Source organism: Amblyomma americanum, chromosome 2, assembly GCF_052857255.1.
Source record: "Amblyomma americanum isolate KBUSLIRL-KWMA chromosome 2, ASM5285725v1, whole genome shotgun sequence".
Classification (NCBI taxonomy): Eukaryota; Metazoa; Arthropoda; class Arachnida; order Ixodida; family Ixodidae; genus Amblyomma; species Amblyomma americanum.
This window is the reverse complement of record NC_135498.1, coordinates 141,991,577-142,016,649: the sequence shown is the minus strand read 5'-3', so window position 1 is coordinate 142,016,649 and position 25,073 is coordinate 141,991,577. Positions and strand designations below refer to the sequence as shown.

Below are 25,073 nucleotides of genomic sequence, written 5' to 3'. Positions count from 1 at the left end.
CAAAATTCAAGTGTGTGACTCTTTCAACTACTGTTGGCATTTTGCAGTTTTTTTGCCAATTTACTTTTCTTGCCTCTAACTTTAGGGTGTCCACTTGGAATAAAAGGCAGACTAGATGCGACTAACGGTGGACTTTGAAGAGCACAAATTTAAGCTAGAGGGTCGCAAAAGGGGGGTTCAGAAAATAGCAATTAAATTTGTGAATTATGTAGTGGAAATGCCACTGAGCATGCTTGTCACGTGCAAGTCCTCGAGAGCAAGCAGGTTACTTGCAGGATATTTTCGAAAATTCGCGCTCTTTTGCCGCAACCCACGTCCCCAGGCATTCGCCCCAGATTGCGCGCATTGCATTGGCTAGCGCAACTGACGTCATGATGCAGAGTGCTATCACTGGTTCGCGAGCAATCCAGAGAAAAAGGACGGGTGCTTTCCCGGCCTCGAAGGTGACTGCAGCGCCTCCCCTTTTGTATTCCTTCCTCTGTCTATAGCTGTGGCGGCTGGTGTACGAGTTGAGAGGTAGAACATGGAGGCAGTTTTTAATTGCCAATATCTCTGCTTTACATAAGCTATACTGAAATTTTATTGCAGGAGGCTGATAGACAATTCAATATCTACCAGTTTCATCAGCTTTCCTTACCCTCATTGGGCCCCCTTTCAGTGCCTTTTTAAAGCTCGAAGAAGAAAGTCACAATATGTAGGTTGGTTTTGTTGACATGACAATCATTTCCTGATGATTTCCTGACAACGAAACAAGCTTGTAAATTCAACAGATTATTAAGCTATGATAATTAGGATTTAGCGTTTTACAGCAAATATAAAGCAAAACAGAGGGAAAATAAAACCCAGTAATAATCGAATTTAAGAGCCCTTTTAATGCAATGCAAGTTGACAGAACCAAAGTAATTGTTCAAGTTAAGGAGTTTTTTTTTTACTTTTCGTTGTCCAGTAAAGCAACTACAGTGGCCCTAAAAGAATTATCAAACATCTCTTCAAGCAGGCTATTCTGAAGGTCAAATGCTTGCTGCCAGTTAAATTGAGCCACAAATACAAGGAAAAAGGGTGTATCAGTAGGCATCATTTCTTCTCAGAACAACTGCATTTACTGCTAGGCACACAAAATCAAAGCCACAGTGAATCAAGCAACCAGTTAAACACAATGCTTAAAGAGAATGCGAGTGACCAGAAACATCACAAAGTGCAAACAAGGGCAGACAAACAAGGCATGCGGAAAGTCGCCAACAACCACACTATACAGGCGAGGCTGCCTAAAAGGTCGCCTGTGCCCTCGACCTTCCAGCGTAAACAGCAAGGCGACTGGCATCTCTACGAAATTTTTCAGGATGAGACGTGTAGCCTCGTCCACTGCGTCGCCTCCGATCAAGGTAAGCCGCTTCATGGGAAAACCATTACAGCACGAATTATGATAAGATGTTGAATACAAATAAAGAATGAATGAGCATTTATAAATTGTCCTATTTATGACATATAAGGCACAGCAAATAAGACTTTTATCTCTGCTTAGCACCCAGAAATTGTTTACATTCATTTTGCTCCAATGAATTGCTGTTTCATGCACTTGATGAAAAAAAGCATGTGCAACCAAAATAAATGCAGCGATACACCTGTCTTCTCTGCATTCCTTAGAATAATGAGCTGGTGTCAAGCTGATCGAAACATGTTCAAGCCACGAGCGCAGCTTTTCAGTGTGATGCGACAAAGCATACCCTATTAACCCCCACCCCCTCCCCAAATATTCCTTAACTGTACCAGAAACCCAAGAATGATTTTGGGCAAATTTCAAGCAAGCAAACTGCAAGACATTATTTTGGAGTGACAAAGGTGAAAAAAATGGTACAGCTAAAAGATGAAGACCATGCTGCAACTTCCTAAAAATGCTAATCTGTGAGAGCAATACAAATGCAGTCATCTTACACTCCATATTTTCATGCCTGCAGGTTCTAAATTCTATGCAGGTACTTTCAATATTCGTTACTTGGAGCAGCCACAAATTTAAGTGCAAGCATACTGCATAACTGCCAACCTGGCGATATCAAAAATCAGGAAATTTTATTCGTGCTGACTAGGGCGTTGGGGGGGGGGGGGAAGGCACTGCATCATTCTGTGTTGAGTCCTTCATGGCAGGGACTTTGCTGCCTACGCTAGCTCCGTGCCATGGCAACCACTTCAGGAGGCTCACAGGAAATGCTACACCTTTTCTACTGCAGCCTTCTAGAATGCAGTACCCATGTTGTACCACAAAATAAGCCATAGCCACATTAGCTATGGGTTAAAGCTGTACTCAAGGTGATTCTGAGGTCATCATTTCACCGCATGAACTGAAGCACCAAGTAACCGTATAATTTTGAATAACCAGTGAAAACAGTGCTGGCAGATACAATTCTGATTGCAAATATTCCACGTTTACGAATCAGATTATAAAACTTGCAATGAGAAAAAACATTTCTTTACAACAACCACTGAAAAGCTTGGCTTACAAGAAGAGCCCTTCTGTCGGTGTCTCCAAGGTTTTCTTCTAGCTCCTCAACGTCTCCCATGGCATTCAATAGGACCAGCTCTTCTCCAAGACAATGCTACAGAGCAGCTGCGTGATTCCCTTTGAGCTCTTTGATGTCAACTCTGATCTCCATCAAGAGCTGCGCTATCCGAATGTTGATGCCTGAAATGTTCAAAATCCATGATTACAGAAATACTGCACATATCCCTCTGAATGTAGTGGTATGGCTAATGGTATCACAATATGATTTACACCAAACACTGATTGCACAGCACAGAAATAGTTTTTTAAAATTTGGTGCCATTTGAAAATGGTCTGTGTCCACGAGATGAACGCACGAGTTGCTGCACTACAAAGTACAAGTTGAGTGTTTAGTGGGAAAAAAAGTAGAACACGACTGCATTACTGGGTCCCATTTGCGTCACGCATTCATTAGGTCTACCTTTATCCAGCTTGTACCCAAAAAGCTTCTCAGCTTGAGAGAGCAGCTGTGTATTTTGAAAAGGTTCGAAGTTTCTGATGTGAGCAATACGCATGTCCACTTTTGGTTTTGAGGGTGCATTGCACAACATAATCAGTTTGTGACCTGCAGTAAAATGTCAAAACATGCAATATTGCCTGTCTCACAGGATTTAATCCCCACTACCACCTCTGAGAGAAATTTGGTGTATCTGAACATTCCTGAGCTGTTCCTGAATTTTTTATTTCTCTGTTTCATTAGGACTTTCCACCACCGGCCAACGCCAATGCAGTTTTCTGTGTGAAAAGAATCAATAACACTGTCGCAGTAAAATTCAGAAATAATGTGGGGCCTGAACAGCAGTTTGTGTAGTCACTGTGATGACAGCGTTACATGCTATTGCCTCATACTCCGGGTCCTAGGAGCGGATGTTCCAATCACTTGTTTTAAAAGCATAATTTTTAAATTTCCGAGACTGACAAATCGCCCCATATCCACAGTTTATGGAACTTCTATGGAACTGCAATGCCGAGGCTAAGGGTGATGTCGTAGGAAGCGACAGGCAATCTCTCACTGCCATTCACAGCAGTCATGAAAATCTTGAGTTGTCTGGAAATGAAACAGCACTATACAAAATTGAATGTGGCCCACTCACGTTGCGAGCGTGGGCGTCCCATATCTCGTCGATGTGAAAAATCAATTCAATGATATATTGCAAAATTAACTCATATCCAAAGCATAAAAATCTTTCCTGTCACTGTTATTGTAGGCAAGCAAGCAAGACTGAAGCAACAAATATTAGAGGTATGAAAATTCTTAATCAAAATTTTGACTAAATTTCAGAGAGAATTTGCTATTCGACTCGCACTTTCAATATAGTTTAATCTCGTTATAACGAACATGGATACAGCGAATTATCTGTTATAACAAAATAAGAGGAAAGTTTGGTTGGTTCATGCTTTATTTCAGTAGGAATTCTACCGGTATAATGAAATTAAGAGTGCAAAATATGAAACTCTATTGGTTATAAAGGACAGGTTTTTCTATTCACATGGCTCAAAATGCACAGGGGGCCCCGTAAAATTCTTCAAGAAATGCAAATTTTGATCATTTGAATAGTCCACAGTAGTAGTGTGTATGAATCGACCGTGCATTCACATGCCGCACCATATAGGGGCAGTACGAACTAGCATGAAGCTTACAGACACATGACTGGCACTTTACCGAACCATCGCCTCATTACGCCGCACGCCCCTGCCACATGTGCATACCTGCGCGCAAGTGCCTGCATTCCATGACTCAATCAACTCCGTTGCGCAAAATGGCAATGCAGAGAGCACAAAGCAGTTTCATTTGAGTGAAAAGTTTTGGGAAGTTCACAGCGAGCTCAAAAGGAGACATCACTGAGGACTTCAGTGTTGCATTTAGCACTCAGTCGACAATTGTGAACGCAAGACAGAAGATTAAAGACATCCGTTGAGATCTATTCCAAAGGACACATGAAGAATGATCTCCATGTCATCATGTCGACTAGTTCTTCTGAATGTTATGGTTGAGGACTCAGTCTGTGCTCATAACAACTTGGTAGCGGCACCTGAACTGACCGACCAAGAAATCGCTCACGAGGCCGATTCTTGCAGACGATGCAAGTAGAGATTACGACAGTGAACCGGAAAGTGAAGAACGGGCTCTAAAAGCGCAGAGGCTGCCGACACGGCCAGGAAATTGAAGGGCTACCTACAGAAAGTACCTGTGGCCAGATGTGAAGAAAGCTCTAGATTTAATTGATTTCGTGGAGAATTTTGTCCCCTCAAATACTGCTCAGTGCCACCAAGCAAAGATTGCATTGTTTCTTAAATCTGGGCGGAGCCAGCATCCACATCTAGTGTTCATTTCTGCTCCCCAACCCAGAACAAAGAGCGATATTTCGTATGCTTATACCAAGCTTTGAATTCAACAATTGTGTGATATTACACCTTTATGTTGTGCACCTAAGAGCACCCTTTGCTTAAGTTTATTTGCAGACTTTTGCAGAATTTTATAACGGCTGTTGGGTGTAACAAATTTTAGACCTAAATTAGGTTCAGTTATAACGAGATTGGACCCCATTGGAACCCCTTTGGTCAGAAATTAAGAATTTCTGGTTCATCTAAACTGGCAGTGAAACATCGCGACATTCTCAGAGAGCAGTGTGTTGCAGTTATGAATGAAGCCTACAGCCATTGACATCAATTAAGATGATAGGGAATTTATTATGTTGATATATGTAAATAATAATGTAATCATTGAGATAATTGATTAGAAAGAAAGTGGGATGCAAACCTATGAGCGCCGAATATCTTGCCCGGTACTCTTTCAACTCTGCTAAGACGACAGCTGTTCAATCTTCTTCCGTAGGCATTTTCTGCATGTAACCTATCCTTGAGATGTTCACCAGCACCACCCTTTTTCCATAGTGACAGACATAGTATGTTCAGTACCGAGTGTCACAAGGAACATGATCCGACTGGAGAGTGAACGTTGTGCGATAACCCTCTTGCTCTACCCATGTCAGCAAGGCTGCCAGAATCGAGGCTCTTTATTAGAACAAGGCCCTTTACTAACGCGAATGTGTTAGAGGCTTATTCTCCAGAAAAAAACGGTGTTGTCAGTGTTGTCAAAGAAAAATTATGGCCATGGCTATGGCAGGTGGTTGTGTACATGTGACATGATCGGGATTGATTGGCGGCAGCTTGTGTGTCCTCACGAGGCCACATGACACGGTAGGAGCTTGCAACTCGGGCTTATCAAGGTAAACTTCGAGATGGGAGAGTGAGATAGAACTCAAACCTCCTGGGACCTTTTCATCCAAAGTAAAACACAGTACTTCTAGTCCACACAGGCTTATTAGTGTCACTTGGTTAAAACGAGGCTTCTTAGGTATCTATGTCAGGTGGTATTCCACTTGATAGGGCAGCCTACGACTCTATGTGAATGAGTATTTGTCAGATAATAGTGGAAAAACTAATAAATTAATTAGTGATTACACAAGTTGCGAACTCCGTGTATGTTCACAAGTATCCGCAAGGAGAGCCGCAGGTGGGAGCCGTTATCACTGTCTGTTATACCCTTTAGGGCAGAGCTATAGTGTCCCCTAAATTTTCTGGCAGCATTGGTCCCATAGGTATACGTAGCTTAAGAGGATGCTCGCAGAAATCCCACTCTTCTATTGGACCATATTTATTCACTGTTATACCGGTCATACTACATCCAGCGCTATGGACAAGGCGGCGCTGGTAAACATCTCAAGGATAGGTTACACGCAGCAAATACCTGCGAAAGAAGATTCAACTGCTGGCACCATAGCTCAGTTGGTAGAGCACCGAACACGAAATTCGAAGCTCATAAGTTCACGCCCATTTGAGTGCATTAGGTTTTGTTTGATTGTCTAATAAATTATTGCAATCATTATATTATATTATTTCAGAATGGCCAACAAAAAAAATACCCCCTCTACCTTCCTTGTGGAAGTAAATGTTGGCTTAGTGTAAAAAGGCATACAGGGCACAGTACACCTCCCAGAGGCTTGGAAAGCTACAAGCTTCGCTTTTATTGAATAAAAAAATTAACTAGGTTAGAAAAAAGAGATATGCAAGCAGGTGGCCTAGTTATCTCCATGCATGCTGCACAACTCTTAGCAGAGGAGAAATTGGTTATTAAAAAATACCAAAACTACAGGGCTGGTTCATTGGTAACAGCACCTGGAAGTTTCTGCTGGAAAGTCGTTGATTCTCGCGGCCTCATTTCTGGTGCGCTGCGATGATCATCCTTGTCCAGTGTCACATCGTCGGAAACTCCCGCATGTCTGCAGCTTTCACGCAAGGGACTGGCAGATGACCCTGCTGCATTGCTCTGTTCTTCAATACATCCTTTGATACGTGGAAAAAAATTTGGTAAGCTTAACCACATAAACAGCTGGTACACACATACATATACATGCAGTCTAATAGTACACTACTCTGTTCCCAGTAGTTACTACCTTCTGTGGCCTCCTCCGATCGCAGCATATTACTCCATCACTACTCTCATCTTGAAATAAAATTCTATTTTTCATTTTGCTATTAGAACTGTAGCATACTAAACAAGGAAAAATGAATATCTTGCACATAGCGGAACCTTCAGAGAGCTTTTATTTTAAAACTATAACCACTATTTACAATATGCGACTTGTGGTATTAGGCTGGGTGGCACATAAATTATAATATAGAGTCAACACTGATTCTGGCACAAAAATAAAGCTGCCAAGGCTAGCTGAGTGACTAAAACCTCTGTCATGTAGTGCAAACGCTTACACCTAAATGCCAGATATTCTGCAATTATCTAGTTGCTTTTGAGTTTACCATACTTTTCTTGACTCATTGCAGTATGACGTGCTATTAGCAAGAAATTAAATGCAAACAAAGCAGCAACATTGGCAGAAAAATGAAAAGACTAACAAGGAAGTCTTTATACCAGTTTTAAATACAGTTTTTTCCCTAGAACAGTGCAAGATTGGAATTCGCTACCGGAATCTGTTTTTTCCTCGCAAAATTTTTCTGATGCGTTAAATAGTCTATTTACCTGCTAATATTGATCATATGTATGTTTTGTATACGTGTGCTGCTGATATTGTATAAGTTTATTGTTTGGTTTATTCTTTTGGTATCCGTGCGCTGCTAACATTGTATAAATTTATTCTTTTGGTTTTATTCTTTTGGTCTCCGTGTGCTGCTAATATTGAATAACTTTATTCTTTTGGTTATGTATCATTATATGTTCAGTCCTGCTTGGGCCAAGCAGTGGCCTGCAGTATTATGAAATAAATAATAAATAAATAATTCACCTTTAAGGCATGAAGACTATATTTTAGGTGACTGTGTTAGCTGTTTTGTTCAAATTTTATTTATAGCTAACACTGTCTGCTGTACAAAGTTCTTTTTCTTATATTTTGGTTTACTCTATTAAAAGAGGCCATGACAGCGTTTTTTCGTGTATACCCTGCTAATTGCATTAAATTACAAACTAGTTAACTTACAATTCCCTTGCAATTAACCTACAATTACAAGTTTCAGTTGATTCTGTGCGCTAGATATTTTTAAGACGAATTTATTTGTTTATGCATTTAGAACGAGATTTAACGAATTATTTCATTAAATTGAGAAATTTGCAAAATAGAGGAAGGCATCTTTCCGCCCTTCGAAATCTAATATAGTAACGCAGCGTCACGGAACGCTACCGCACCACTTTCGCAGATATCCCACCCCTGCGCATATGAAAAGTCTGCCAAGGCAGCCGAATCGCTTGTACTTGAAAGCGACATCTCGTAAAACGGATTCATATCCAAGGTCGAAAGGTCCGCCGATTACTGAGTCTGTTGCTACATGCATGAGAGCAGCTTACTGCGCTGTCAAACCAAAACCAGGGCCGTTACTTGGGCACCTAGACGTTATTGCTGGCGCACTGCTATCGAGCTGCGAGACATTGTGGGCAAAATAAGAGAGAAATCACTGCTTTTTTCTACTCAGTTCTTCCGTGAAAACGTTGTTAAATCGGGTTTACTGATTGATTGTTTCGTTACTTCGAGTTCACGAGAACAATGAACCCTGTGAGTACTTGCTGGGGAACCAAAATTTGTTCATAAAATTTCAACTTCATAAATCGGGTGTTGTTTAGATCGGGTTTTAACTGTATTGCAAAATGCTTGCTGGTCTGACAACCATTCATTGCTGACATCAAGAGAACATACCTGCTCCGTGTCGTCTGCTGCGTGCTGTTGGCTGCATGCTTGCATGCACACTGTGGATGGCGGTCGCTCGAAAAGTGTTTCAGCTGAACGAAACAAAATGCATTTCTCATGTTTTCTTTCACAAAGGCTTAGTACGCGAGCTTAGTGGTCTTTGAGAAAGCGGACATGCTGTGGCGCCAGTTTTGAGATAGTTCAAAAAACAGAAATATGGGCCCCTGCTTTATTATTTGCACTCGGAAGCCTGCTGTTCGCATGTTATGAGTGTGGTCTCTTTTGAGCAGTCAAGTGCTCCCATATGTGAAAAGTGGCACGTGCCGTGCATGTTGTCGCCACTGTACGCCGTGAAGGGCATGGTGGTGGCATACTGTCGTTTGCTAGCAAATTCTTGACCGCTGTTTATTGGCTTGATAATTAAACAAATTACAACAAGGTGGCACTACAGTAAGCTTGCGGCTTAAGGAGCAGACAAAAGTGCCGAATGCTACAGCTTCCCTGCTGCATCCATGTGTCAGTTGAACACACATTCCTTTCAACTCTTAGAACCCTTTTGCAGAACCAAGCTGCTGGCAAAGCCAAAGCGACTCGAATGTTTCACTTCCTGCACCGATGAATAGTCGCCACCATCTAAATGAGTGCTTCAAGATAGATAGTACATCATTTAACATTGACTGCATGCATGCAAAGTCCCCTAAGAATGCGAAGATTACAACAGATGCGGTCCGGCGCTGAGGCTGTTCGCATTGCTATGCACAAACAGTACTGCTTGTTTGCTTGGCATAACACGCAACGTGGGCTCTTCATATCTGAAATATTATGTGCTCTGCCCATAAACTGTATTTTTACTTGTTTACACACTACGATAACATTGCAATAAGAGACAATGATGCTATCCCCTGCTTGGGAAATGGTTCGCGTAGGACCGGCGCTTCCCGCTAATTATATCCGCTGCCTTTAATGTATCCAATATTTGATTTTAATAGATTTATATAAAAATACATTACGGGGCAATCCGCAATAATTAAAACAGACAACTTTATTGCCCACTATTGAGGTCGACTGCCCTCAGGATATGCTCTGCAGACCAGTTCACATCGGCACTTCTGCATTATTGTACGCAGGTCCTGCGATCAAAGCAGTCGTTGCTTTTTCCAAAATCAAAGTTTATTCGATCAAACATTTTTACAAAATACATAAATAAAGGCAAATGTAGACAAAGCTAGACTCGATGACTATTTGCATGCATTAAAGCTTATCAGTTCGCTCGCTGCAGTCACCGATATTGCACACACGAATCCTGCGGACTCGCTAGGCATTGTAACAGAAGGGACCGGGTGTCTGCCGCAGACAGAAATTTAAGAATCTGGAAAAGTTCACCACTGATTACCATCAAAGTGTAAAGATATGGAACGCTTCCACCCGTTTCGCTTTTTTTCGATGCGCATAAGGTAGACACAAGCGCAGGTTTTCAGAGCGTTGCCTCACCGGGCATGAAGCCTGCACTCGGCTGCACAAGCCCAAGCATATGCGGCAAGCAACGAGCGGCATTGTCGCGCGGTGTTTTGCACATGCAACTTGCCTCACCGCTGGGCTTTGTGTACAGACGCCGACTGAAAGCACATCTTCGCTAGTGTACACACATCGTGTACGTCACTATGGCTAGAATGTGCTCCAATAAGGTTTTAAAATTTTAAGCTCAAGGAATGTCATATAAACTAGCAGCCGCTCTCTTCTGGCTGCCACTAAGCTCATTCTTTACACTACTAAGATATGTGGTCATTGGTCGTGCTGGAAACGTCGTCAGTATAGCATGATAGACCATCGCGTCAGTGACGGCATCTGTATATCAACCAGTCCGCCGACTGTTGATCGGCGCCGCATCAGCCTAGTGTGACTGGACCCTACCTACACCGAAGAAAAACTACATTACAGTGTTATCGCTTTTGCAAAAAACATTCGCTCGTATATAAGGGATGACCGCTACATCGATTTCCGCAAAAGTACAGGGCACAAGAGACCTTGCGGCGCATTGCAGCGATGATGGCAGACGATGTTGGTCCGTGTGTGCCCATAGTATGTCACAACAGTATTCAATATGGCTGTTGCTGCCGGTGGGAGGCGTTTCGCCGGTCTCAATTTCGATTGCATTTTTGGAATATAGAGTGCGTCCAAGGCGCTAAAATTTTGTAAATTGAATAATAGGCTTTTTTTATTAGCTACTGAATTACAAAGCTGCAATATGAAGAACGACCGTATCACAGCCCCTTTAAGGCTTCACCTCCAAAGGTGCCTAGAAATAATTAACAAAACACAGAAGTCAAAATAACTTGAGAGCAATAAATGTACCTACCATTAAGTGTGGGCATCTGTAACTTTGCATCTGGAACATAAATATGAAATGCCAATCAGATTATTGCCACGACAAACTTTACTCAAATCCTGACTTGGCTCGGTTTGATGTCCTGAAGACACTCAGGCTATAAGCGATGCCTTAGTGGAGAGGGGCTCTTGATAATTTTGACCACCTGTGGTTCTTTAACGAGCAATGACATCCCACAGTACACATTATTTAAACACGGCTCCCACGGCTTGTATCACACCAAGGTCGTCTGGTCAGTATTCACCCACTGTATAAATCTTGATTTAAGCATGCAGCTATAATACTGAACAACACATCATGGTCAAAAACACATAGTAAGCCATGAAAATACATTCCTCATGAATTTATCAACCTGCAATGCTTCAGTAGTCCTTACTTGAGTCTGATTACGCTGTGCACTTGATGCTGCTTCTGAACGAACTACCGGCAAAATAGCTGAATGTAGTAAAATGAAAAATGCTATAAAATAATGTAGCAAACTGCAGCTGCTAAAGCACATACTAAAGACAAATCACTTTGATTTTAAAGTAAAATGAGTCAAAGCCAAAAAACTACATAAATAAAAGTAATGTTCTTAGTAAGTTCACAACTATGCCAAATAATGCCTCAGTAATAATGTTATGTTATGCATCCAGGGATACACTTATAGTGCAAATATGAGAAGAAAAAAGTTATGCTGTTGTGATCCAAAAAGCCTTCCGATAGTTGCTCAATCACATAAGTGAACAATGCATGTTGCATGGTCACTGCAGTGTTCTCGCACTGATGAAGAGTGCTTCCACGGAGAGGTGGGGCTGTGCTCAGCATTCATACAATGACCTAAATTTGTTTGCCATTTTGTTCCTTTGCTCATCTGAAACCAAGTACCAAATGCACATTACCTGTCCCAAGATGGCCGTGCATACTGGTCACCATGAAACAAGTGGCAATTTCAGTAATGGCTCTTTGAACTCTCATTCAATAATGAGAAGCTTGAAAGTACATATGCTAAGGTCTGCAGAAGTACGATGTTTTATGGGCCACATGTCAGCTTCGCGTTGCCGCTTACAATGCGCGTGTATGAGAGAGTCATTTACAGGTAGTCTCCATGGACTACGGCGGCATGAAAATGAGCCATTACAAACATTTATAGTAAGCACCTGAGCTGGTTAGCACTGATACAGCCGAGGTCGAGGAACGGTTCGTTTCTATTCCGGAGTAAAAGCTCACACAGGGGTCAGTGACAAAGGTGCTTCTGTAAAACTGGAGAGCCACATGTAGTTCAGGCACATTCACAGGGATGAAGACCCGGACAGATGGCTTTGGAGAGTTGGCAGTGCGCGTTGCGTAACTGTGGATAGTTTATCAGCACAGAACTCTCAATTCCCAGCTCTACTACATGTGACCTAGATAGGGTGCTTCTTTTTAATCTCAGGGATTTATGCAAATTCCTGGACAAGGCGCATTCGGAATAAGTGCCTGACGGCCATCAAAGTTTCCTTAAAGGTTATATAAAATGACATGGGACCTACTTTCGTGTAGGACATTGAAATAAGTTCTTGGGGCATGCGCTTCGTTTTTTGGTGGAGTCGTGGTCACCACGGGCAGTGTTATTTTTTTCATCGTGGATGATCAGAAATCTGGGCTTGCATCAGGGCAATAATAGAACATCACCATGTCACTTAAGCTCTTGCCACTAATATCTGCACAGTGCACTGTTCTGACAGACGCCAACATGAAAAAGAGACATAGATAAAGCACACCGGGACTATCAAGCATCAGCTGCTACATACTCACGGTGCGCAATGCAAAAAGAAAACTTAGCTCAGTTTGTGCCTTCTTATGATCAGCCACTGTCACGATCTATGACCACCTTTGTGTAATAAACAACTTCTCCAATGGGGTGATAATAAGGGTTCTGAAGTTTACCTCTCCAGTTGTACAGATGCACTGCTCTCACTAACTACTTCAATTCTGGAATAGAGATGGAACTCATCCCACGACGCTGCTGGGTCTGTTTCTTGACCTCCGCTAGAGCAGCGCTGACCTGCGCAGCTGCCCATCTGAAGTAGAATTCATTTATGACATAGTTTCTGGCGGCTGTCGTCCGCAGCAACTACCGGCCAAATCTCCATTGATCATGGCTTCCAAGCCGTAATTGGAATGCGACACATGAAGAATGCATGCTTATGGAGCAGAAGTTCTTGTCTGCTATGTGCACTGCAAAAATGGCAGGCAGTGATGTCATACCGCAGCGCTACTACTGCACGCCAATGCATACCACCCATATGCAACCAGCGGTGTCATTAGGGCCAGCAGCATCCACTGCAGCAACTAGCTTGTGCCCCATCCCCTGCTCCTACTCAACTCATGCCGCGCATTATTGTGAAGCTCGCTACATAGCTTAGGGCTGATATTTCTGTAAACAATCACATGGAAAGCCTACTTATGAATACCATAATATCTGCATGTAGATATTACACAAGGAGGAAAGCCAGCATGTGAAATTGCTTTGGGACAAAGGAGCACTAAAATTAAACATGTGTTTGTGACATGGATGAATGAGGCAACCGACAGTGAGAATTAGCAGAACCAAAATTAAGTAAATAAAAGAATAAAAAATGTAAATATTGTTTAGTTTTTAAAAAGTTGCAGCAATGAGAGTAGGAATAGGTAGGGAGAGTTATTATGGCAACCTGCAAAGGAATATTCGAAATTGTGCTGAAAAACCGAATTCACATCAGCACGCACTACTCGAAAGAAACCAACAACCAACTGATGCGAACAATGCCCGAGCATGTGTCAATGTGTGTACTGGTTGACATGAACAATCAAGGCTAAATAAAGTTGTGATAAGTAACGGGCCCACGTGGACATACAGAAAACTGAAGTTATACCCTGGTAACACGGAATTCCTCGAAGGCCTTTCCAGCAAAGGCACCTCTTTTCTTTCTTTATTTCTTTTATTTCTTTCTTTCTTTTTTTTTCTTAGACAATATATATATATATATATATATATATATATATATATATATATATATATATATATATATATATATATATATATATACATATAACAGTGCGGCTGGGCGGCACACAAAAAATATGAATGGTCAAAACACAAACGCATACTCTGCATACAAGAAACAACAAAATACATCTGTGAAAGGAAAGGGCACTCAACGAGAAAATTGCACTATAAATGTAGAATGGTTACAACATAAAAATGATAAGAATCATGATACATATGCAACATAATATGCATATGCAACATAGGCACGGCCAGTGCCACGGGCGTCGGGCCGTCGTTCTTCGGTGGTGAGGCAACTGAGGTGGGTGTGCACTGCAGTAGTAGTAGTAGTAGTTGTGGGGGTGGCTTATTAAAATAATAATAAAAGGAAGCATAATATTTTTGCTAGCCCCGGCACCTGCCATCGGTACTGACGCACCTGAGCTGGGGAAGCGGAAATAAAGAATAGCAGACAGAATGGAGAAATGAAATGAAAGAGGTGAGAGAACAGAAAGAGAGGATAGGGAGAGAGGTAATATACACAAGCTATTTACACAATAAGAAAAGTGTACAGATTGCGTGTGGGATTAGTTCATGATGAGGCAATAAAAACACGCACACAGTACTATGTTCACTACAACTGGAGTGGGGCGTCCAGTTGTTAGTAAACCGTGATGACGCTATGGGCAATTCAAACGTTTTCTGCGGGGGGGAATGTTAAGGCACTCATGTACGAGTTTACAGCGTTAAGGCTCCTTGCAACAGGAGAACCAGCAGCCCGTCACCAACGGCCCCCAGCAACCCGTCGCCAACGGTCCCCAGCACCACGCCTCCAGTGCCCCCGTGAGCGCGCCGCCAGTCGCCCCCCCCCCCCCCCCCCACCATCAGCACGTCGCCAGTCTGCCCAGCAGGCTGTCAGTTGGAAGTGCAGCAGGGACGAGTGGCTACGTGCGTAACCCAATGTAGGTGAAACCTTTAAAACATGATGTCTGTGACTTGCACCTTACAAGCACTGTTTACTTCATCTGTGATTCAGTTCAGTCTCGGAGGAGGCGCATGAATGCAGAAGCTAGTGGTTGCGCATTATTGATTGCTTCTCTTTTGCTAGTGCTCTTTTCGTTTCATGGTTTGCCACTACCAACCAGCTGCACCTTTTACCCTGTTACAGCAGAGGTGACAAACGGGGAGTCTCAGCAAGTTGTCGACAAGACACACTGAGCCCCACAGTCGGTGAGTTGTCTTGCCATTATTCAAGCTCCATACTACCCTTTCTGGCAGCTGCTTGAAAGTAATAGCACTATCCGTTCTGACAGCATTTACAGGAGTAGCCAAATAAGTGCAGTGATTCTGCACTATCCACAAAACTCTCTCTCTGGCTTCGCCACTCTGTGCAGAATGTTTATTTCTCTTGGAGTGAGGCTGCGATATCTCCTAGTAGTCTGAAAAATGCGCACATGAAATATGCTACAACAATGCTGCCCGAGATTGCTGTCCTAAATATTTATGTCAAGTCCTCTAATACATTGTACTAAATGATTTGCTTATTCCACCACATGAAGCATTGCGTGATGAGCGCATTTTCTTTCCTGGCAGCCACACCGATGCCCTCGCCGCAGCCCCCACCTCAGCCCCCCACTGAAGCCCACACTAGCGCCCCGACTGTAGCCCACATTGCGTGCCACGCCTAGCCTTCTTGGCAAGCGACGGCGAGACGATGAGGCCGATGAGGTGCTGCGCCAGACGCTATACAGATCACGGCGTTTGGCGGACTTTACTGAGACCCGGAACCGCCAGGACGCTGCGTTTCTCCAGAGCATGCTGGAGGTGGGTATTCACTGCGCACACTGCACTTTTCACAGTAGAAACTGTCACCTTAAACATAAATATCAGTGCTCTCTCTTGAGCACCCCTACTTCTGTTTGACGCCTCTTGTTGGGCGTGGTTGGGACAGCTGAGTTTATGAAAGTGACACGCGTCTTCTCGACCCATACATTGTCCAAAATATCTCAGCACCTGACCTTTTACACAAACCTTAGCAAGACCTCAGCATTGATTGACAGTAATAATTTGTAATTGGGAATGTTTCACATGCAGGCCATGCGGGATGTGGCAGCTGCTGTGCGGGCTTCAAATGGGCAGCAAGAGCTGCTCATCCAGAACGTCAACATACTGATGCTGATTCTGCAAAAGGAGCTTGACCAACGTACACCGCATTGAATTGTTCATTTTTATTTTCGTGTTTCTATATTCATGAAAGAAGAGCTTCATATGTTTATATTTATTCAAGAACATTTTTTACTTCTCTGCCAGGTGGCAAACTCATTAAAGTATTTATAGTTTGCAGTTAAAATTTCCGTTTTGTATGTTTATTTTTACTTGCATTGTTTCTCGGCCAGTTGCAGAGATGTACCATTTTTTGTTTGTGTTTTTGAAGTGCTGGTTTATGCTTGTTTTTTTACATTGTTTGCTTCTCTGTCACGTTTCTGTTTTTATATTTATTCAAGATCATCTCTGCCGTGTGCCATGGCATCATTTTTTTTATCTCCTGTAAGCTCTGCAGGCCCGGATGCTTCACACTATTTATTTTCGTCCAGTTATGTAATCTAAGCTCTGCCAGGTGTGGAAGCCTCCTATACTCTTTTATTTTTCATAACTTTCAAATGTTTACCTGCAGCTGTGGCAGGTGCACAAGGTGCCATTTCTAGTGCTTGTTTTCTTTCATTGCAATATGTGTACAAGTGCAATATGTGGGTAAAGTTGTTCTGAAGTGACTGTAGTTATGAAAGGCATCATAATATGGGGATTCTGGATAAATTTTGAACACTTCGATTTTGTGCCTGTTAAGTTTTTTTGCATGTTCCTGAGTCGTTTTTTTTTTTCGCATTACTTTTCCTTATTTTCCGTAAAGTGTCCATTGTGTGCATTGTAACATGTTCTATCCTCACTAGACACGAGGAAAAATGAGCCTTGCCAGCATTCGTCCAAAGTCACTTCTGAAGTAGTGTTGACTGCAAGCAAAAAAAATTTGGGGGACGCTTGAGCTCCGCCTTTAAAGGTATGATGCAACAATGTTAATGGCTCTCGTTTGTGGGTCCCTTTACAACTTCAAACGCAGCCATGTTGGCATCATCGTCTGTGATACTCGTGTGTCTTGTACACGTAACATGGTTTTTTGGTCCAGTAAAATCTACGAAGTGCAATGTCTTGTGTAGCACTTGCTGTGCATTCCACCAGTTATGTAATGTGTTTCAGCAAAGTGCAAACCAGGGCTGCATCGGGCCTACAAGTATGCACAACATGCCAAACCTTTGATTATTAGCATTCAAGCTGGCAGTCAAGATGAAGCTTTTTTTAACGGAAAACAGCGCGTAAGACTTAGATTTAAAGCAAAGAAAACATAGGACGAGCGCTCATCCTGTGTTTCCTCTGATTTCCGGTTATGTCTTTCGCACTGTTCGCCTTAAAAATGTACAGCCAACTCGCCCGTTTGGCCACAGTGTAAGATACAACTGTTCTAGTGCAATCTCTGCGCAGCACTCGACAAGGCATATGCAAATCACTGTTGATGCTGCATGCTTTTGTTTCCCTGGTGTGTGTTACAGTTGGTAAACTAGTATGAACAGCTGTGGCGAAAAAAATTATTGTGACCAATGAATAAACGTGGTGCAAAAACAAACGCTTTACTGGTGCCTAGCAGTCTCCACACCACACTTTTTCCTCGTGCACATTCATCAAACACATAGTGACCACAAGCAACTGTTTGCCTAAATGGGCACGTCGACGTAAGCAGCGGGGAAAGACGGTGTACAAGGATGCATTTCACTTGTAGGACGAGCTGTTTCGGCGTGTATTTCGACTTGAGAAGAAGAAAGTGCAGTAGGTGTGCAGCAAGCTTGCTGATTCACTGAAAGGCATACTGGTGACCACTGTCAGTGGAGCAGCAGTTGGAGTGTGCACTTCATATCTTGCCACTGGATGCTTTGAAGCACATGTAAGAAAAAGTAATTTACAAATGCTGGAATGTGGCTACCAGTGGCCAAGGGCATCATATCACGCAGGGGTTCACGCACTAACACAGGGCAATGGCACTGCCCGTAGCAAGAGTGGCTGCGACAACTCGCCACGCCAGCACGGTGAGTCATTGCAGCCACAGCTGCCAGATGGTCTAGGGCTTACTGCCGGTGGTGCTGCTGTTGCCGCTGCTGCTGCCGCTGCTGCTGTCGCCACACCATCTGCAGGTGTGCTTGCCTCTGCGGACGGGTTGTGCCAAAGAGGCCAATGATACGGTCTCGCATGGCTCTACCACGCAGGTAGGTCATGCGGGATCCTGTCCCCGCCAAGTACCCGGCAAGCAGAGGTGGCCCATTGTTGTCAGGGTCATCAGTAGTGCCGCCTTCATCTGCTGCCAGGGCTTCTTCAAGACAGATGTTGTGCAACGCAGCACATGCTGCAATAATGACCACCGCCCGCTCCGACTCGTAGTGGAGTGTCCGGTACCTTTGAAGACACCGGAAGCGGCTTTTCAAAACACCAATGCAGCGTTTCACAACACATCGCATTGAGGCATGTGCTGCGTTGTACTGCCCTTCTGCAGTGTTTGCACCCGGATGCCCTGACACTGGTGTGAGCAGCCACGGCTCCAGTGGATATCCACTCTCTCCTGCACGACCAAAATTTGCAGTGAAGTGTGTTGTTGCCTATGTAATAAATGATTCATAACAAGCAGCTCAAAATCAGTATGCTGAACCAGAATTCATAGGCATGCGGAAGATCCATGACTAAGGGGTACCTCTGTAAGCACAGCCTTCTAGGTTAATGATGTACTGTGATATCCTACACAAAAATAATGATGTGCACACCTCTTTTGCCTTGGTGTTTTACGCTTGAAATACGATTCACTTTATAACAATGTTTCTTGAGCCTCTGCACCAGCAGTAACAGTAAATACACAAAAATAAATACGATACATCATACTGTTGCATGTCATCCATGTTATAACCCGCCTCATTTAGGTATGAGCCACTGCTTTAGCTTAATACGTGCTGTCGAAGTGGCCCGATGATCAACAGGTTGCTTACCCAGAAGAAACTCTCCATCCTCCAGCAGCCCGTGCTCCACCTTCCGACGCAGCCGTGAGTAGCGCCAAGAAAAGGCATCGTGACAAGACCCCGGGAAGCGAGGGTCAACCGCAAGGATCTTCATGTTTGCGTCGCAGATCTGCGAGAAACACCAGCAGACAATCTTGGACATGAACTTCCATTGTCGAGGTCGCAGCTTTCGGCACATGCGGTCAGAAAACCAGTCTACTCACGATTATGGTGTTCATCGCGTAGTATCCTTTGCGGCTCCAGAATGCTGCCTGCTTTGCTGGGTGTCCCCGCGGTGCTTTTATGGCAATCAGCGTGCCGTCGACGCAGCCGACGACGCCGGGGATGGTGCCGCGGGGAAGGAAGGTCGCCTTCGCTGCCGCCTTTTCATCGGGGTGCGCCGGGAAACGTACCCATCCCTTCTGTGCGCCGACTTTGCAGATGGCCTCAGCCACACGCCGCACGCACTTGCACACCGTCGGTTGTGCGAGGCCGACGGTCTGCTCGTTGCCGACGCACACTTGAAAGCCCCCACAGGCAAAAAAACGGAGAGCGCACAGCACCTGCCGCCTCACCGACAAAGCGCTCGTCCGTGCGCTTCGCTGTTCGTCTGCTAGTTCGCCGCACAACCACTCCACTTTCTCCTTATCGAGTCGAAATAACCGACGGAACAGCTCGTCCGGCAAGTCATACGCGTCCTCGTACACCGTCCTTTGTCGTTGCTGGCGCCGACGTTGCCGCCTCCGCCAGCAATAAATAGCAGATGCCGCCGCCACCATTTTCCCTCTAAAACTCTTTAGACCGACTCTTCGCGCTCGCAAAAACAGTCTAAAACCGCGGGCATAATTAGGTGTGCAACGTCATGCGTTTTTTTCTTGTCCGTGACGCCATTGCAGCTTTCCGTGACGCAACTTTTGAAAATAGCGCCGGCGGCCAATAGGAGCGGGCATTTTAGAGCGCTCTCAATTGTAGAGCGGTCGGAGCGAGTTCCGTAATCCGGGCCGTAATGCTAGCGTACTGTAGCTTTCGCTACAAAACGGCGCAACACCGACTAGGCGGACAGGTTTCCCTACCAAGATTAGTCTGCGCTGGCGCGCTTCAAGCGTCTATGGCGTCTATGGTTCATGGCACTCCGTGGCGCACGTGTCATGTGTGCCCTTCACTCTCCCATCTGCCCTGGAGCATTGAGCAGTTGCAAGCACGCAACGTGGGCGGGAAGGAAGGAAAAGTTCGCGCGAAACGTGCGCCACTCATCGGCGTTTGAAGTGATAGGCGCTGCTGTGCCCGACGGCCATTACACGTACGAAGTTTGAAACACGCGAGCCAAGACTAAAATTTGTTGAGCCACTCCTCCGAAGGTAATGGCGCTTTCGCAGTTCAAAACGTGACGCGACTATTAATAAAAGCCCACTGCGAACCTAATGTCACTAAGCGCATAACTTTAATAGTCAAAAGTTGACCAGCAGAAATTATTTATGCAGATTACTAGCCAACATAAAGAAGCATATAGCTTTTGCACGTTTTAGCATGAATGAACAATATTTTTGATGCCCGCCAGTACTGGCATAACCATACCGCGGAAGTGTTATCTATATCTGGAGAAAGCCTACTAATAAAAATCGCTCCACTTCACTGAAACAGCTATTATATTATTCTGCTCAGGCACGCAGTCAGAGGGAGGAACAATGCTCAGCTGTTCGGTTAGATAATGTAGCGCGTGTTCCAAAAACGTACGCAAGGTGTTCCTTCGCATGCCTCTCCAGTGGCTATTGCCCAGTTTCAGCGGCCATCAGTTCCTAATTGTTGAAGTTTTTGAGTCGCATGCCCACTCACAAATGACTACTAGACAGTTCAAGCTGTAGAGAACTACTTAAAGATTAGGAACTGGTTTCTGATGGCGATCTACTTAGACAAAAAAAATTGGCGGTGACTTAGCTCGGGCATGCGAAGATTTACGTATCGAAAGGTACGTTTCCCTGGCTGAGATCGTTGTGGTCACTGTATGTTTTGCAATGAGAGACATTGGGTAGACACATCTTTTATTCATTTGCTTGACACAGACAAAAACTGCCCGATGATCTGCGAAGTAGAATGCCGCGCTCTCAATTCTGTCGACACACTATTTCGATTTGGCAGAGGCTCTTAGTATACAAGCTCAATAGCAGTTCCCCATTGTGTAGTCTGGACGTGAGGGTGCGAAGCTAAATTACACAATTTCACCAGCGCTGCGACTAGGAACAAGAACAGAGAAGGAAGACAAGGACAAGCGCTTGCTAGCAACAAGATCCTGAAGAAGATGAAGTCGTTTGGTAGACATGAAGCACAGGAATATTCCGGCAATGACAGAACGAAGTATGCGGTAATACCCTACATTCATCAGTTATCCCATAGGCTTAAGCAGGTTGGCACTAGATATGGGGTAAAAGTGCTCTTTTCGGTCCCTAATAAACTAGGCAAGGTGTGTGCTATTGTTGACAAAAGAGCCCGGGAACAGAAGCAAATAAGAGGCAAAAGAAAAAATGCATGCCAGGTGGATCATGAGTCAACCTTTGTGCCATGTGCAGAGGGAGTGGTTTATGACATACCTTTTAAATGCGGCAAGAGTTACATTGGGCAAACCGGTAAATGCATAAATACACGCTTACGTCAGCATAGAACCTCTTTGAATGGTGCTCCTTCATCAAATCTGTCCCTTCATTACAGAGATTGTCTTCTAAACAAACCCGGTGTGTCTAACAAAAAAGCATGCTTTCCTCTGCTTAACAGGGCTAAGATTAAATTCAGACATCCAGATCAGTTAACTAGGGAGTTGTGTGAAGCCTATCACATTCACAAGAACATCGACACGTGCGTTAGCACACCATCTGTAAACTTACATGAGTGTGAAATTTTGTATCTAGATTTTTAACTCTCATGCGTGCCTGGTGGGGGAAGCGCAGGCGCTTTGGGTTTTCAGTTGTGTGCATATAATCTGTGTTTTTTTCAAATAAACTTTCAGTTGTTAGTAGCGCTTGTCCTTGTCTTCCTTCTCTGTTCTTGTTCCTAGTCGCAGCGCTGGTGAAATTGTGAATATGTACCAACTAGCTCAAACCACCATTTTGCTGAAGCTAAATTAAAGTCAAACTTTTCTTTCATACACTGCCTAAGAGAGTCCTGTTTCCTGTTGAAATCACCCAAAGTAACACAGAACTGTGAATCCATGTCATAGGCTGGTATACACGTGACAACCGCATCAATCGTCTGTTTGGCGTTACCAGTGCCACGTAGACTCCTTGGATGATAATGCCGCTTTTCAGGAGCCGAACACAGCAGGCTACACCATTATTCACCGCGATCGAAGGGAGATATCTGACAGCGGTGATACCTTGTTTCACGTACACACCGACTCAGCGTTCTTATTTGGTTCAAGCCAACTGCCAGGCGGCAAAATCAGGATCGGAAGAGTTAATCTTCTCTTGTCCATACCGCCGTTTAGCAGCGGCTGGAATCTCATCCTCTGCATGCATGTCAAACGTTGCGAAACAGGCGCCTACTACATCTCCGCCTTTTATACGCAATCCTGCCCATGCGACGCGGGGTTCGGGTGACAGAGCGGCGTGCGGCAAGGCGGCGACGAAGAACGGGGCGCAACTGAGGGGCCTCTCTGGTTACCATGGTATCGACGGATGCCTACAACTGCTCATCCGCGTGACGTCACGCTCGGATTTGACGGTGGAGCGGGCGCGCGGCAGCGGCGACAGCGAAGCGCGCGCCGCACTTTGCTCCTCTTCGGTTGCCATGGTAACGGCGCATGCGCACAACTGTCCTCTCCCATGTATTGCCAAATGCTCGCCTGGTAGCACAGTGTAGCTCTCGCTACAGAACGTTTCGTGCTTGATGTTCAATATTGATAACACTTCCTACAAAACAATCACTCTCTCTGGTAAGAGATTTTAACGCATTAAACCATACTACGAGTTTACGAACCAAGCGCTCCAGAGGCCATACAAAATACTATCTCTTGTCGCAGCACATACGCTGGGATATGTGAATGGCTGAGCACCGTCGTAATTTACACCAAGTAAAGCTTTATACATGATGACAGGAAGCATTAGCAATGAATGGTGCACTAATCCCTAACGAAACTTCTCTCTATTTCTGTTGCAGTCCTGGTGCAATTGAAACCAAGATGGTCTTCAGAGCAGAAATGACTCCGGATCAACAAAACATGGTATAACTTTAAAGCACTGCGTTCTGCGTCGTTGAGCATGTTATGTTTAGTGGTTTGTTTTCACTGCTGCGTTTTACTAAAGAAAAATTTGTTACTGTTTTCTAAGGCATTAGGCTATGTGACATTTTTGCTAATTTGGAATACCTGTATACCTCGATATCCACTCCAATTAACAACTTAAAATACAGTAAATGTACTTAACGACAGCACGCTAAGCTTCGACGTAATGACGTCCAGGTGAATCGATCCGCGTGCAGGCTTTCTTTTGGTTGGTTATAAAAGGAGCAGGAGAATGGTAATGCTAAATTTCTATAAGAAGCTTTGTCGTGCAGATGATTCATTCCGCTCGACAATTTCAATTACGGTAATGAATATTAGGTGGACTTGAAGTTGCGTTTTGTATCACTCGTGTCAGAAGGTCCACAGTAAATAGAATGCTCGAGGACGCCTTGTGTATAACTATGAAAGTAAAAGGCCCCCATCACCGTTTTTTTGACGAACTTCACGTTTTCACTCTGGTGCTGAGATAGAGGCAACCTATTTGACAATGGCCTCCTTTTATGCAGCGGATCTTGAAGGCGCATCACATAGCCATGGTATTTTAGCTGTAATACTGTGTACATGTAATAATGAGTAAATATAATACCGTGTAAGATGCGGACGCTTCAATGCCCGCTAAGACTGCTTACGGTGCTTACTTTTGTCAGCAAACCTTTCAGGCGTGCTCATTGTATACTGCGGTTTCAGTTTGGGTGGCTCGCATTCAACTTATCAGTAGGGTAGAACTGCCTACAAATTAGGTTCCTGACCAATCTGCTTCGGGTCGCATGCAAATGAAAGCCTGTTCATACGTGGTGTGTGCTCTAGGTTCATGCGCAAGCACGCACATAACTCTTGATGGGAGAAACCTAAAAACTCTCTCTCATGTATGCCCTATGAGGGATGTGCCCTTTGGGAAAGAGGTAACACTACACTCACTGCCCTCTCTCTTCCGACCTTTACAGTTGCGGTGCACGTTAGCGGCATCACACGCCCTGGGCCGCATCGGAACCGTCCAGGAAGCTGCCCGCGCCATCGCCTTCCTAGCCTCGGACGACGCATCGCTCACCACGGGCCACTCGTTGCCCGTCGATGGCGGGAGTCTGATACTGGGGCCCTCTTTGGTGCCTAGGGTGGGAGCAGGCGGCATCCCGCAGTTTAATTGAGCAAAGGCGACAAGACTACCAGGCGGCGTATTTCACTTTGACCCTTGCTGGCCTGGCTTTTGTGTTTTTCTTCCCCGCTGTATTAAAATTCTCGTACTGTAGAAAAGCGAGTGTTGGTGATGGGTTCTTTTTTCACCAAAGACATGCCAGTCCGTTGTATCACTGTGTTGTCGTTATCTCGTGAAACAAGTTGCAGAAACTGAACTACGCGTGGCACTTGTGGCTTTGCTAGACTGTTATCTTCACTACACACTAAACACAAATCAACCCAGTTGGGTGTTTTTGGCTTGTCCTCTAGCGTCCTCCCAAATCGATGTTCGATATACACCGTTACACTTGGGGTAGATTTCAACCCCAAAAAAAAAAAATACGGAAGACTTACGGTTGGCGAAGGGAGCAGATTTGGTGTAGATTTTTACACTAAAAAATACGAGGCTCTTGCGGTTGACAATGGGAGCATATTTGT

General features: G+C 44.3%; 1 pseudogene across 1 annotated transcript in view; it reads left to right on the top strand.

Annotated features, from left to right (window-relative positions):
• Window positions 1-24,690, top strand: part of LOC144120107 (3-oxoacyl-[acyl-carrier-protein] reductase FabG-like) — a 173,781-nt pseudogene extending 149,091 nt beyond the window's left edge. The window contains exons 5-6 of the transcript XR_013312427.1: window positions 23,339-23,402; window positions 24,407-24,690. The product of XR_013312427.1 is annotated as a 3-oxoacyl-[acyl-carrier-protein] reductase FabG-like (transcript). The remainder of the gene's footprint in view (window positions 1-23,338; window positions 23,403-24,406) is intronic.
• The last annotated feature ends 383 nt before the right edge of the window (window positions 24,691-25,073 follow it).